The 12201-nt window shown below is 43.3% G+C and overlaps 1 protein-coding gene across 16 annotated transcripts in view; it reads right to left on the bottom strand.

Moving 5' to 3' along the window:
* Positions 1 to 12201, bottom strand: part of SOX5 (SRY-box transcription factor 5) — a 632328-nt gene that overhangs the window by 271202 nt on the left and 348925 nt on the right. The window contains exon 1 of one of the 16 annotated variants that reach the window (XM_090146181.1): positions 10998 to 11363. The exons of the other annotated variants lie outside the window; for them this stretch is intronic. The gene's annotated coding sequence lies outside the window, so the exon portion shown is untranslated. Of the gene's footprint in view, positions 1 to 10997; positions 11364 to 12201 lie in introns of those variants that run through there. 16 annotated transcript variants of the gene reach the window in all.

The raw sequence follows: 12201 nt of genomic DNA, 5'->3' as shown, positions 1-12201 counted from the left end.
TACAGTAACACACTGTTTTAATCCAGTTGTTTTGAGACTTCTACCATCTGAAAACATGTATTACTAGTACTCTCGTGCTACTTACTCATGTTAGAGGTCCTTAGAGGCTTGATTATCTGACTCTGATGGAAGTCACCAAGGCATAAAGCAAGTTCATGAAGCAGAGCTTCTGAACTGAAGGACCCACATTACTAACAGGCATGCAAAATTGTCTTGGGTAAGAAGCAGCTGTAAGTACCTAGAGCTTCACAGAGTCATGGTCATTATAGTGCTGCTTTAATTCTATTCCCTTAATAATCAATGCTCATTAATTAAAAAGGCATTAAAGAAGAAATAAAAATAGGTTACATAAAGGAAGATGTATGTAATCAAAAGTTTAAAAATTAATTTAAAATCTCTCAGTCAGCACAATGGGACAATGCAGCAGGCCAGCTTCTCTGACTCAGGTGTGTAGAAGGACAGAAGGAATCTTCTCCTGCTTTTTAGGATGAGTGCCTTACCTCAGAATTAGATGGTAAGAGGAAAGTCTGTTGTCTGCTTCCTACCCAGTTACTTAGACAACTTTCAATGACTGTAGTATATAACCTGTAAGACACTTCTTATATATACTCCTTATTCCACATCATCATCCATTGTAATAGTATGTTTTAGCAACACACACGACAAAAGGAAAATAGACATTCAAACGTGGACTATTAGCATTGTAACATATATCCCACTGCCAACAAAATGTAACGCATAATGGTGATACTAAAAAATAATAATGAAACTAAGCTGTACGAAAATGGGCCCAAATCTGTTATTTAATTGATGTCACGTACCCCCACTGAAGTTTTGCACAATTGCTTCTTCATTCCTGAAAGATGAAGTCAGTCCAAGGGGACTCAAAGCTATGCTGTATTTTCCATTTTTCATTTCAATAAATATTACAAATACGTTACCATGTATCTGGGATTTTTCTGTAATCATAATAACAAACCAATGTTTTCGTAATGTCGCCATAAACCACAGCTATTACCTCACACGAGGGCACCATGTTTTGGCAATGCAGTGCAAATACTAGAAACAATTTCACCATCATCTTCCAAAATAATTCTTTGAACACATTTCCCAAAATGCTGTAGCAACAGAAGCTCTGGTGCTTCATCCCTTCCCTCCACCCTCTTGAAGAATGAAAGAAAGCAGTGAAACAAGCAGTGCCCTCTTCTGTATTTTGTTCTTAAAAGGACCCGAATCAGTCATCCACTGCTAAGTCACACTGAAGTCAACAGAAAATATTCCAAAATGTGGAGAAATTACATTTCTAATTTAACCTGTGCCTAAACCACATTTGATACCTAAGTCATGGGGTGGTCTGGAGCAAAGCCTGAATTACACCAAATGTGTAAGTAATGCCCCCATTTTAATGTGGCAATGACTCTATTCGTTACATGGAAAACAATATGAAAATAGGTGGAAGTTCTTTCCGTTGTGTCCTGACCTTATAGCAGATCTAAAATCTACAAAACTTCAGAGGCATTGAAGCCACTCAGAGACTAACAGGACCAGCCAGTATTTGTGTGTTCCAGCTACCTTACTCCTCATCAGATCCTACTCAATATGGTGTCAAGCATCTTACTGCTAATAAGGATTAAACCTATTAAAGCATTTCTAGAGATCACATCAGTATTAGGCCTGATTAATGGTTCCTGAGGTCTACAGCAGCTAGGCTTTGTTTCTTATACATCCTAAATATGACTGTGTATTTGCATTCTGGGTTCTTTCTCAGTTAAAGCCAGTGCATGCAAAATAAATTCCACAATCCCACATTTTGTATACAAACGGCATCACACATATCCTGCGAATTAAGCTATTCTCCTGAAATTATCTTAGTCTCACACAATCACACTTCAAACACTCCATATGTCCAGTTTGGTTATTCCTCCTTTAAAAAACTAATAAATGTAAGACTTAAATGTAACTGTATTTCATCTAAAAACAATTATGTGTGGTACTTTGTGCCAGGAAAAGCATCAATAGGAATCATTAGCAACGCTTTCACTTTATTCTCGTCCCATTTAATGGGCCCAATCCAACATCCAAGTTAAGTCAATGAGAGCTTTATAATTGTTTTCAGTAGGAGCTGGACAGAGCCCTATGATCATGTGGGGGCTTGTGAAAGGAGACAGAATGACGAGCAGGCCCTCTGTCTGTTCACATCACAGCACTACAAAGGCAGAAGAACAAACTTCCCCGTGATGCTCGAGTCCAAAGCCGCATAGGAGCAAGCTACAGAAGCTTTGGAGGTGAGGGCAAATGCTGATCTCTGCACTTACTCAGCCCTTCTCTTCCTTTCTAAGACCACCAGTGAGTGCACCGAGCTCTGTCAAACATGATGCAAGTTCTCATTTTCTGAAAACCAGACTGACACAAGATGTTCAGTGCCTGCCAAGAAGCAAATTCTTGCAATTACTCTCCCGAAGTGCTCTAAAAATTTGAAACAAGTATAAAAGATCCACCACAACATGGACCCTCCCGTTCATCAGGCCTATTTTCATTGCAAAAAAAGAGTAAGTCATTCTCACAAGGGTTCACAGTTACAACATATGTATATTGCTTTATTGAACTCTACCTGATGAATGGTTCTGAAAACACAGATCGGTTTATTTCAGGCACTCGCTTTGATGTTTCATACAGATAAAAGTAAGGACAGAGGAAAAATAAGCTCTGATTTTCCCCCAGGCACCCCTGGAAGTGGGACAGTTCTAAATAGATCAGAAGCATGATCCAAACTATTAAAAACATTGAATTACTCCTACACTCTAAAAGGACACAGATTTTTTTGTATTAGCCGGCTCACATGAAATTCTTTCACACGCTAGTTTTTATTTCTTTACCAAAAATATGCACTCTTCCTCCACGTGTTTGTCCTTTCCTCCTGCTTTCAGTGTTAAATAATACATCAGAATCTTTGAAAATACAAATGTTACAGAGCCTTTGAAATGTAGGAGCCAACTTCACTGTGGAGACATTCAGAACTGCAGCGAGGGCTTCCTGGAAGGCACAAGCAGCACACGGTGTTTCAAGGGATTTCCAGAGCTCTGTTCTGACCTCACTTTCCCCCATACCCTGGAGATGGTCACAGAATCTGATGCTCTGTAGCAATGTGGTGCATGCATACTGTCAACTTCATTTTCTTTTGGACAATGACAGGCAGCAAAGAAAGTTGAGGTTCAACCTCTGCAACCAGTCACTCACCCCCAGCCTCAGTGCAAATGTGACTGGAGCCTGATGACAAGGGGGAACTGACCACAGCCCAGAAGGAACCACACCAGATCCACCAACTGCATACTCTTCTGCCCTCTCTCCATCTTAAGCTATTTCTAAACCATATGTTTGAATTTACTGGGAAGGGTGACACGATGCAGCAGTTTGCGTAAAACCAACAGCACGCGACACATCCGGAATTACAGCAGGGAAAGGAAACAGGGGAGGGAAGAAAAGGAAAGAGTCAGCTATTTGTTCAGTTCTTACTAACAACATGAGGGAACTCGGGTTAACAGTGTAAATCAAATAAAACAGCTTACGGATACAGCTTGCAAGCTACCATTTAAATGAAAAAGGGGGACAACAGCAGGCTGTTTCCAGGTGCAGTCACACTCCCTTACCAGCAGCCTTCCCACCATAAGCTGCCATATACCCGCCCTGGAGCTTCCTGCAAACCACAGTGGGTTGGAAGAATCTACAGAAAATAAAGTGACAACAAATACGACTATATTACTTAGAGACGGAGCAGGAGGAAGCAAGGAAAATGGCCAGATTGTTGACACTAGTCAAGAAGACTTCTAAAATTTCCACGAACATGGGACCGAATAGTAAAGGTTTCATTATACATCCACTCGTTACGGAATTTCTGCTTGCCCAGATCAGAACACAGGAGCTCATTCTTGTGTGACCATTAATGCTGAAGGGCGGATCAGCTGCTCTTTCACACTCCTGAAGAAACCCGCTTTATGGCATGCAAGGAGAAGAACTGTTCCACTAAGAAGACGTTCAAATAACTCCAGTATAGTCACTACGGGAAGACATGCTGTCTTGAGAACTCGTTTCTTTGGTTTTGCTTTCCATTAGGGTCCCCGTTTAAATGGGTATGGAATTTTCTTTAGCTTAACAGGCTTGTTGTTCTCATCTCCACTTGTGAGAACCGTGGCGCTCCCCATAAGCATGCAGAAAGTATGCTCGTGGGAGAGGAGTGAAAGAAGAGCTAAGGGAGGAAGAGTCAGGATAGGAATAATACACAGGACTGAGCCTACTGGCTGGTTGGGGCTGTAACCTTAAGCCTTAGTAGCATTATTTCACACGCGTACTTTAAAAAAGTTGGATTTTTGCTGTCCATACATTATGATTAATTTAAAACTATGAGGAAGCTTTTAAGTTTCCAGCGTTATCATCATTTTATCTTTAGAGATCCAACTTTATCTTTCTTCCATCATCTCAGATGTTCTCTACTAAAGGCTTAGGCAAATAAAATGTAATAATTAAAAGCAGCATTTTCTCAAGACCACATAACAGAGAGAAAAGGAAATCTTTATAAAATGAGAATGTAAATAACAATTAGTCCTTTTATTCACTCTCCTGACATCTCAGAAGCAAACAATCCAGCCCTACTTTTCATTTAAAAGTACATATATTGAGAACAGCATTCAGCAGTGTTATGATCTGACATGAGCAGCTCTCTAGACACAGCAGCAAGAAACCTTTAGCCCTGTCCAAAGGTGTTAACAATGCAGTACTAACGTGACACGGCACTAAATGGATGGCCAAACACAGAGGCTTTGTTACATGCAGGAGGTTGCATTTTCATCATCTTTTTCCAAGCGTGTACCTAAGGAAAACACTCACTAACCTTTCCATTAAAAGCATTAGAAGCAATGTAGAAACACATTTTGTCCCGCATATTTTTGGATAAATCTAGAATGGCAAGGGAAGAATACCTAAACTGCTAACAATCGAAGTTCCAATTTTTTTTAATTTTTTTTTTTTTAATATTTTTGGCACAGTAAATTTTCTCCTGCTTAACCTATTAAGAGATAAATGCGGGCTGGTCTCAGTGTCAAATTAATACATGCTCAAATCCTCTCCTAACTTTCAATTTTTCACATATTTTGCAGATAGCCTTTTACCAAAGATTTCATACTGTCTCATTCATTCCAAATCTTGTCTATAGATGAATTGGGTCAAAATCACTGCATAATTTACGCTATCAACTTTGTTTCTACTGCTGCATTGCTAAAGGAGAACCGTGGTCCCGATTTAAAGCAGTAAATTCAGATCAAATGGGAAAGTGTTAAATTCAGAAGGGCTTTTGGTCCATTAACTTCCATGCTGATTTGACACGCTCTGCAGTGCTTGGGCAACAGACTCTGCTACACAACGTATTCCTAAGCAAACAGTGCTTTGTGTCATAAACCATCTGGGGTGTCAGCTCCTAGGGCCACTCATCCAAACTCCTCTGATACGTCTGGAAATGCTGAGGTGCAGAACAGAAACTTTTCTCCACTGCAAAATCCCTTTTGCAGGAATAAGAAGGTACTGCTGTCGGAGGAAAGATGGAAGGAGCAAAATTTTGGCTGAGGCAGTTGTTTTCATTATTCTGCTGAAGAAAACCACTGGATACAGAAGCTTTCTGAAAAAACTGATTTTTCTAAGGTACCAATAAAAGCGATACCATTCATAACCTGGACAGTGCTTCCTTTCATATCAGAGCCTATAGTCGCAAAGCTAAGTGCCAAGCAGATGGTTGAAATCTGTTTTGTATAAAAAGTGTGCGCACACGCGGTTTTTTTAGATCCAGTTCTTTGTATTCATATTCAGGCCTAGGTTCTAGCCATCAAAACACTGGCACCGAAGCAATCATTAGCAGCATTTTAGGCAACTGGCAACTAAGGTATTCACTGTTCTCCACAAAACGTTCAGCTAATATCTCCCACATGTATAATTAAGGCAAAAGATCATCTTCTTAAATTGGTATCAGTGCTTTGGACGGCCTTTCAATAGACTGCATATGAATGTAAAAAGCTATTTTATTTATCTTCTTTTTAAATAATGTTCTAACTTCTATTACGCCCTAATTGTTTATAGCTGCCTTTAAAAACACAGGCTTCCGTATCAGACTCTACGCAAGTATAACAACAGCAACTTCACTCGTCTCCGTTTTGCCTTTCTGAGAAGGAAATTCCCTACGTTACTTTAATAACAATTATCTGCCTTTCTTATTTGGTGACCATTTATTAAATGATATGCTTTATTTGTTTTAGTTGATCTAACATAACAACACACGATAGGCTATGCCTTTCTGGAGGGGTCTGTCTCCAACTGGGGGCCGTGAGCCCCCAGTGCTGCTGATGCACTGCCGGAGCAGTCACCTCTCCCAGCTCAACCCGAGAGCAGGCTGTTTACCGTCACCAACAGCAGGTCCAAAATGATCCCCAGCATTTCGAACCCCTGCAGTCTGCCCGAGGTTCTCGTGGAATCTGGGAGCTGCAGACAATAATTCGCCCGGTGACAAATTAACAGAGGTCACCGTTTTGACAACCGAGGTTATCAAACAAATGTAGACAGCGTTTTTTGCGCAGCGGTCTCACTTCAGACCTCAGTGGGCACAACTGGGAGCCGCTACCTTCGAAAGCACAGAGTTTTTGAAGCAAAGATTAATTCTGCATACAGCGCCAAGTCCACAAAGGCCCAGATGTTAGCTCTGACGGAATTCAGGTGAATTTTCATCACCGCCAGCCTGCTTGCATGTATCTGCCAGAGATACAGCGTTGTTTGGGATGAGTAGTCAGTTAGCATCTCTTCAAAGCACACCCATGCAGAACTTCTGAGATCGAGAGGTCTGCAGAAGCTTGCAGAAACCTCTCCCAGAACTTGAGAAAGTCCGACTGCACTGCAACTGATGCAAGTCAGCTGCAGGTTGAGGAAAGCCAGGCTTCTGCTCCACCACCTCCTCACTGCTCAGCACTCCATGCCTCACTGGTGAAAAACACCGTCCTTCTTCGCAGAGTTGAGCAGAACATTCATTAACTAGGCTCACATTTTAGCTGAGCTTCAGCGCGGCAAGTCCAAACACTCAGTGTGAATGAACACCTTTTAAAACGATGCCTTGCCTGGCCCTACCACAAAGTAGGGCTTTGTGAACACACTGTTGAATAACTACGAGTGAAATACTACGGAACGTGCCTGATTATAATCCATTATCTTGAAAGTAGTCTCCCTCTTAAAAATCTTATCAAAGAAAACAACTTAATAGCTCAGTCATAATACTCATAGGCAACACAGATCAAATCCGCCCAGCACTCTTCAGTTTCTTCTGCGTGCTGCTGAGAGAGTGGGTAAGAGAGGCAATGCGGAGACTGGACCCAAACCCGCCTGCAGACCTCCCCGATTCGGCCCTACTCTTACTGAGCATGGCTGGAAATGGAAAAAAAATACTGAAATGGATTAGAAAAACTTTTAGTATGAATAACAAAATAACTCTTCCTTTTTAATAAGCTTGTCTCATTTTCTTCATTTCAGATCTCTGTGGCACATGTAAAAAACAGATGTCAAATTTGCGAGCAGGGATCACGGTGCATTTTGTGCTCTGTGCCGTGGTTTTTGCTTTTCAGCAAGTTGGTTTCTCACAGCGGTTGCCGACATCACTGCGCTCAGTGGAGTCTGCTGCTCTCATTAATAATCTCCATGAGAAGAATTTTTCCTGGACACCCCCAGTGCCCAGTCCTTGGTTATAAAACATACGACAGCTCCTGTACGTGTGGCTGAAGATGTTAATTGTTCTCCAGGATGAAACCTTTCTGGCCTGTCAGCTGCACACGTTGGTTCCCCACTGACTCCTAACCACTGCCTGCACTTCTCAGCTGTCCCCAGGTAGGGAGATAGCACCAAAGCTATCCCAAAGCTACTGCTCAAAAGCTGAAGGGGTTCAGAGACTGCTTTCCCTGCCAGCCCACTCTGCACAGCTCGGGCTGTAAATATTTCTGTACTTCACCCCATTAATTATACTCCAAAGTCCCTGTTTTACATATTTAAGTAATTTCAATATTACATTTTTCATCTCACTAGAAGGAGACCTTTAGAAATTATAATTGGGCTGACAGAAATCTGTAAATTGCAGTTCTTTGGAGCTCAGGAATGAAAAGGATGGTCTCGAGGTTAAAAAACAGGACTAGCAGTCAATACCTCTGGCTTCTAAACCCACCCATGCAAACCATTTTGTGACACTGTTCCTCTGCTTTCTCATCCATACGCTGAGGCTAATCTTGCTTCTCCGCTGAAAAAGCACAAAAATCTTCATGACTTGTATAGTGATGTTTCCCAAAATGCCCTGAATTCCTAATCAAAAGACATTATTGGAACTATTAACATTATCAGTACTTCTAATAGTAGAGCAAATTCTATGTATACATATGGAAAAAAATATACAGACACATAACACGCGTGCATATATATCACTCAATTTATAAACTCCAAAGCATGGTCTCAGCACTGAAATCTCATTCATAAGCCATGCTAGGGATCTCTTACCTACCCTCCGTTTCTGAATTTTTCCCATACAAAGACACATTGATATTAGTCTAAGCTCCAAGCACAAAGGCTGCTCTGTGGAATGGCAAGAAACCTTCTTTTTTGTGTTTGTACAGTGACAAGCATAATGGGGTCCTGATTCAGGATGCTTGCACTCTACAAAAACAGACTAAATCAACGGCACCAATACAGATGCAGATTATCTATGAAGTAGATACGTGGCATACAGGACAGCAGCACAGTATTCTTCCTAAACCTTTCATGGCATTTCAGGTAAACACCAAAACCTAATATGTTTTATGAGTCTCACAATTAGGTTGAAAGTTTGGGCAAGAAGAGCAAAACTGAGCAGAATGTACAAATTAGAAGCAAAGGATGAGAGTTTTCCACTGAGAAACACTGCCACACTCCCCTCAGTCACAAAATCAGAACCAGCACACTTCTACAGTTCATACAGTTTCAACAAAGATGAGAATCAATAGCCAACTCTACAATACACTGCCCATATATAGTTCCTTAAATCTCCAGAACCTGCAAGTAAAAGACAAACCAAAGTCTGAACCTGAAAAGACAGCTGTATTTTCTATAGCTCTGTGCATTTCAAACTCTGAAGCCTGGATATTCTTAATGGAAGTGGAGAAGAAATCTATTTGGCTTTACTCAGCAACTGCAGAAGGAAACAGTACCAAAAGAACTCTGTTGCATGCTCTGTTTTCACTTGATTTCATTTAGCCTTTCAGTTCTATTTCAGTTTTGTTTCATTTAGCTTTTCTTTTTTTATTTTAAATCATCATATTTTGGTGATTCACATTTCACACCAGCACAGGAACAAGTCATGTAAACACAACACAACAAAACGACCCAGTTTGTTAATAGACATGCCAAACGGGTAAGAACATCCTTCCCTCCGCCCTTACCAACCATCACCTTCCCACACATCTCATCCCTATCCAAAAAAGCTTCTGCCCCAGCGAGGCCACAGCATCAAAATTTAGGGAGAAAACCCTATGAATAGAAACCTGACTAAACCTTCGGAGAAAATGTTTCCAAGTCCTGCTTTACAATGTGCCTGCAAAGAGGCCGTTGAGGGAATCTCTCTAGAAGCAGACGATTTCCCTGCAGTTGGACACAGCGCAGATAATGCAGTGAGCAACGCCTGCTCCCAGTACCTGGCCCTAACAAGGTGCCCAACCCTCACACAGGAGAGCCAACTCCAGCAGAGACGGGACACAGCACCTTGTCAGATTGTTCAACCTTGTTCTGAAGCAAGGGATGCTCCCAGAAAGACCACACTATAAAAATCATACGCAAAGCTGCCAGTGCGTCTTTCGGGCCGCGATGAGCTTTGGTGGCTTCCCACTCCATAGAAGCATAGCCCCTATGGGACACCCAGCAAACGGCAAGTAGCATAGCCTAAAGCAACCCAGTGGTGGCATACAGTGCACTGTCAGAAACACAGAGCGACTGTGTGCTTTTCCAGGCTCACGCTTTTAGTTGGCCAAACAGGAGAAATGAAAGCTTTTCAGTTAACCAGGCTACAAAAGTAAGTACAAAGTTCTGAATGGTTCTGCCATCTTCCTTCCCCCCGGTCCTACGCTGTCTGTGGAGCTGGCACACAGCTCTGGCTCACGGTCAGACAGATCATCTCTGCCTATGCCCAACCTGCAAGGTGAATGGATGGAAACTGGGACCTTTTTTTCACTCCCACATTCTTAAAATCAAGAAAACGACAAGCTCAGCACCAAGGAAGCCAAGAGGATGACAAGTTGTATGGGTTTCACTTTACACAGACTACTTTCCCAAGTCTTTTTTCTCCAGAGCTACAGAGGTACTGAAGTACATTAGATATAGACAAAGGTCTTTACTACTCAAAATTAAAGCACACCCCTGGCACAGCATTCCTCACTGCTAGAAAAAAGAACGATTATTCCCACAAGAAAATTCAATTCCTATTCAGTAGCCATATATTTTTGCCCCCAAAGTAGTGGAATTATGTTAAGACTAAGTAAGATCCTATGAAGACAGTAATGAATACGCAGCAGTAATACTGCAATACAACCACATAGAAAAATTAGCACTAAGGTAACATTTTAAGATGTACTGAGATCAAATAGCACTAAGACACCCATATCCTATGGAAAAAAAAAAGAAAAAAGAAAAAGCGATGAAGCCAGTCAGTATGAACTTGAGAAAACATGACAGCAAAGTGCTGGTAAAACAGGAATAAAAGAAAATTATTATAGATCTCAAAGAACAACCGCCGATGTGAAGTTCCACACTGGTTGTTTCAAACGACCAAAATGAAAAGTATAAAAAAGCAATCGGGAAACACATCAAACACCAATTTTAAGAATGACAATACAATTACAATATAGCCTTCATACAATTACAGCACAGCCTTTATAGTTACGAACGGAACGACTGAGAAATGTTACCTGATTGATCCCACACCACTTTCAAGGGAAACAAGGTCAATGCCAACGTCAAACTTTCGGAGTGAGCCCCGAGCTTGTTCTCATGTTCACTCCGACTGCGTTCTACAAGTCAAACATTGTACCACCGCGCTGAACAAATGGCTTTTTTTTTTTTTTTTTCCTTAAAGTGACGAAAGGACAAGCCGGAGAGAAGAGCCTGGACGGACCCAGCGGAGGGGGCAGGAGAACTCTCCCATCTCCTCGCAGCAGCCCGCCCCCGCCAGCGCGCAGCATGGCAGCCCCGCACCACGGGCAGCGCCTCGCCGCTCCTCCGCTGCCCGCAGCACCTGGCACGGCCGGCAACACACGTTCCTTCCTTTTATTATTATTATTTATATATATGTGTGTATATATATATATATATTACCTTAAGAATAAAGAAACACTGCACCCACTCTCCAAAGAAATAATAATAAAACCAACCCGTAACGCAGCGAATTACTCTCACGCGTCCCTCCATCCCCACCCACTGCGCTAAGTGCCACGAGCGGCGCTCCCCGCAGCGGGAGCAGCCCGGAGGGGCCGGGCCTCCGGAGGGGCCTCTCTCCGGCCGACCCCGTCCCGTCCCGACCCCGCGCCGGGGTCCCCGCTCGCCGCCCTCAGGCGCCCCCCTGGCGGCCCAGCGGGGAGCGGCGGCCCGCAGCGCAGGCCCGGCCGCCCGGGGACGGGGCCCGCCGGGTGCCGCCTCAGCGCGGTGGGGAGGGGAACGCGGCCCGGAGCTCCCGAAGTCGCTCCGCCGGGCGAGGCGGTGCGAGAGCGGGACGGAGCCGCTCCGCTGGCAGTTCCCGAGGCAGGCAGGCAGAGAGACGCAGCTTTTCCGCGCCTAACAAGCACCGGAGCGTCGTGCGCTTTCCGTGATAGATGAAGAGCCGCCAGTATTTTCAAAGGGAAAAGCGCCTGGCTGCTCGGGATGCTGCCTGTTTGGGATGCTGCCTGCTTAGCATCAGCAGGGACGCACCGCAGCCACCAACGAAGCGCTGCGAGCAAGCAGGGGAGCAGAACTCGTAAGCACTGCGCGCTGGCAGCGTGCGCAGGTACGCGACCCTGCTTCTCCCCTCCACTGCGGAGCTCATTACAGCAAACCAGGCCCGAGCAGGACATCAACAGGACAGACAGAGCCGAGAGGATGTCAGACTGACTTCTGCAAGGCATAGGCACACATCAA

The sequence above is a fragment of the Phasianus colchicus genome, chromosome 1 (genome assembly GCF_987193195.1).
Source record: "Phasianus colchicus chromosome 1, bPhaCol1.hap1.1, whole genome shotgun sequence".
Lineage (NCBI taxonomy): Eukaryota > Metazoa > Chordata > Aves > Galliformes > Phasianidae > Phasianus > Phasianus colchicus.
The sequence above is the reverse complement of the archived record's forward strand: the minus strand, read 5'-3'. Positions and strand labels throughout refer to the sequence as shown.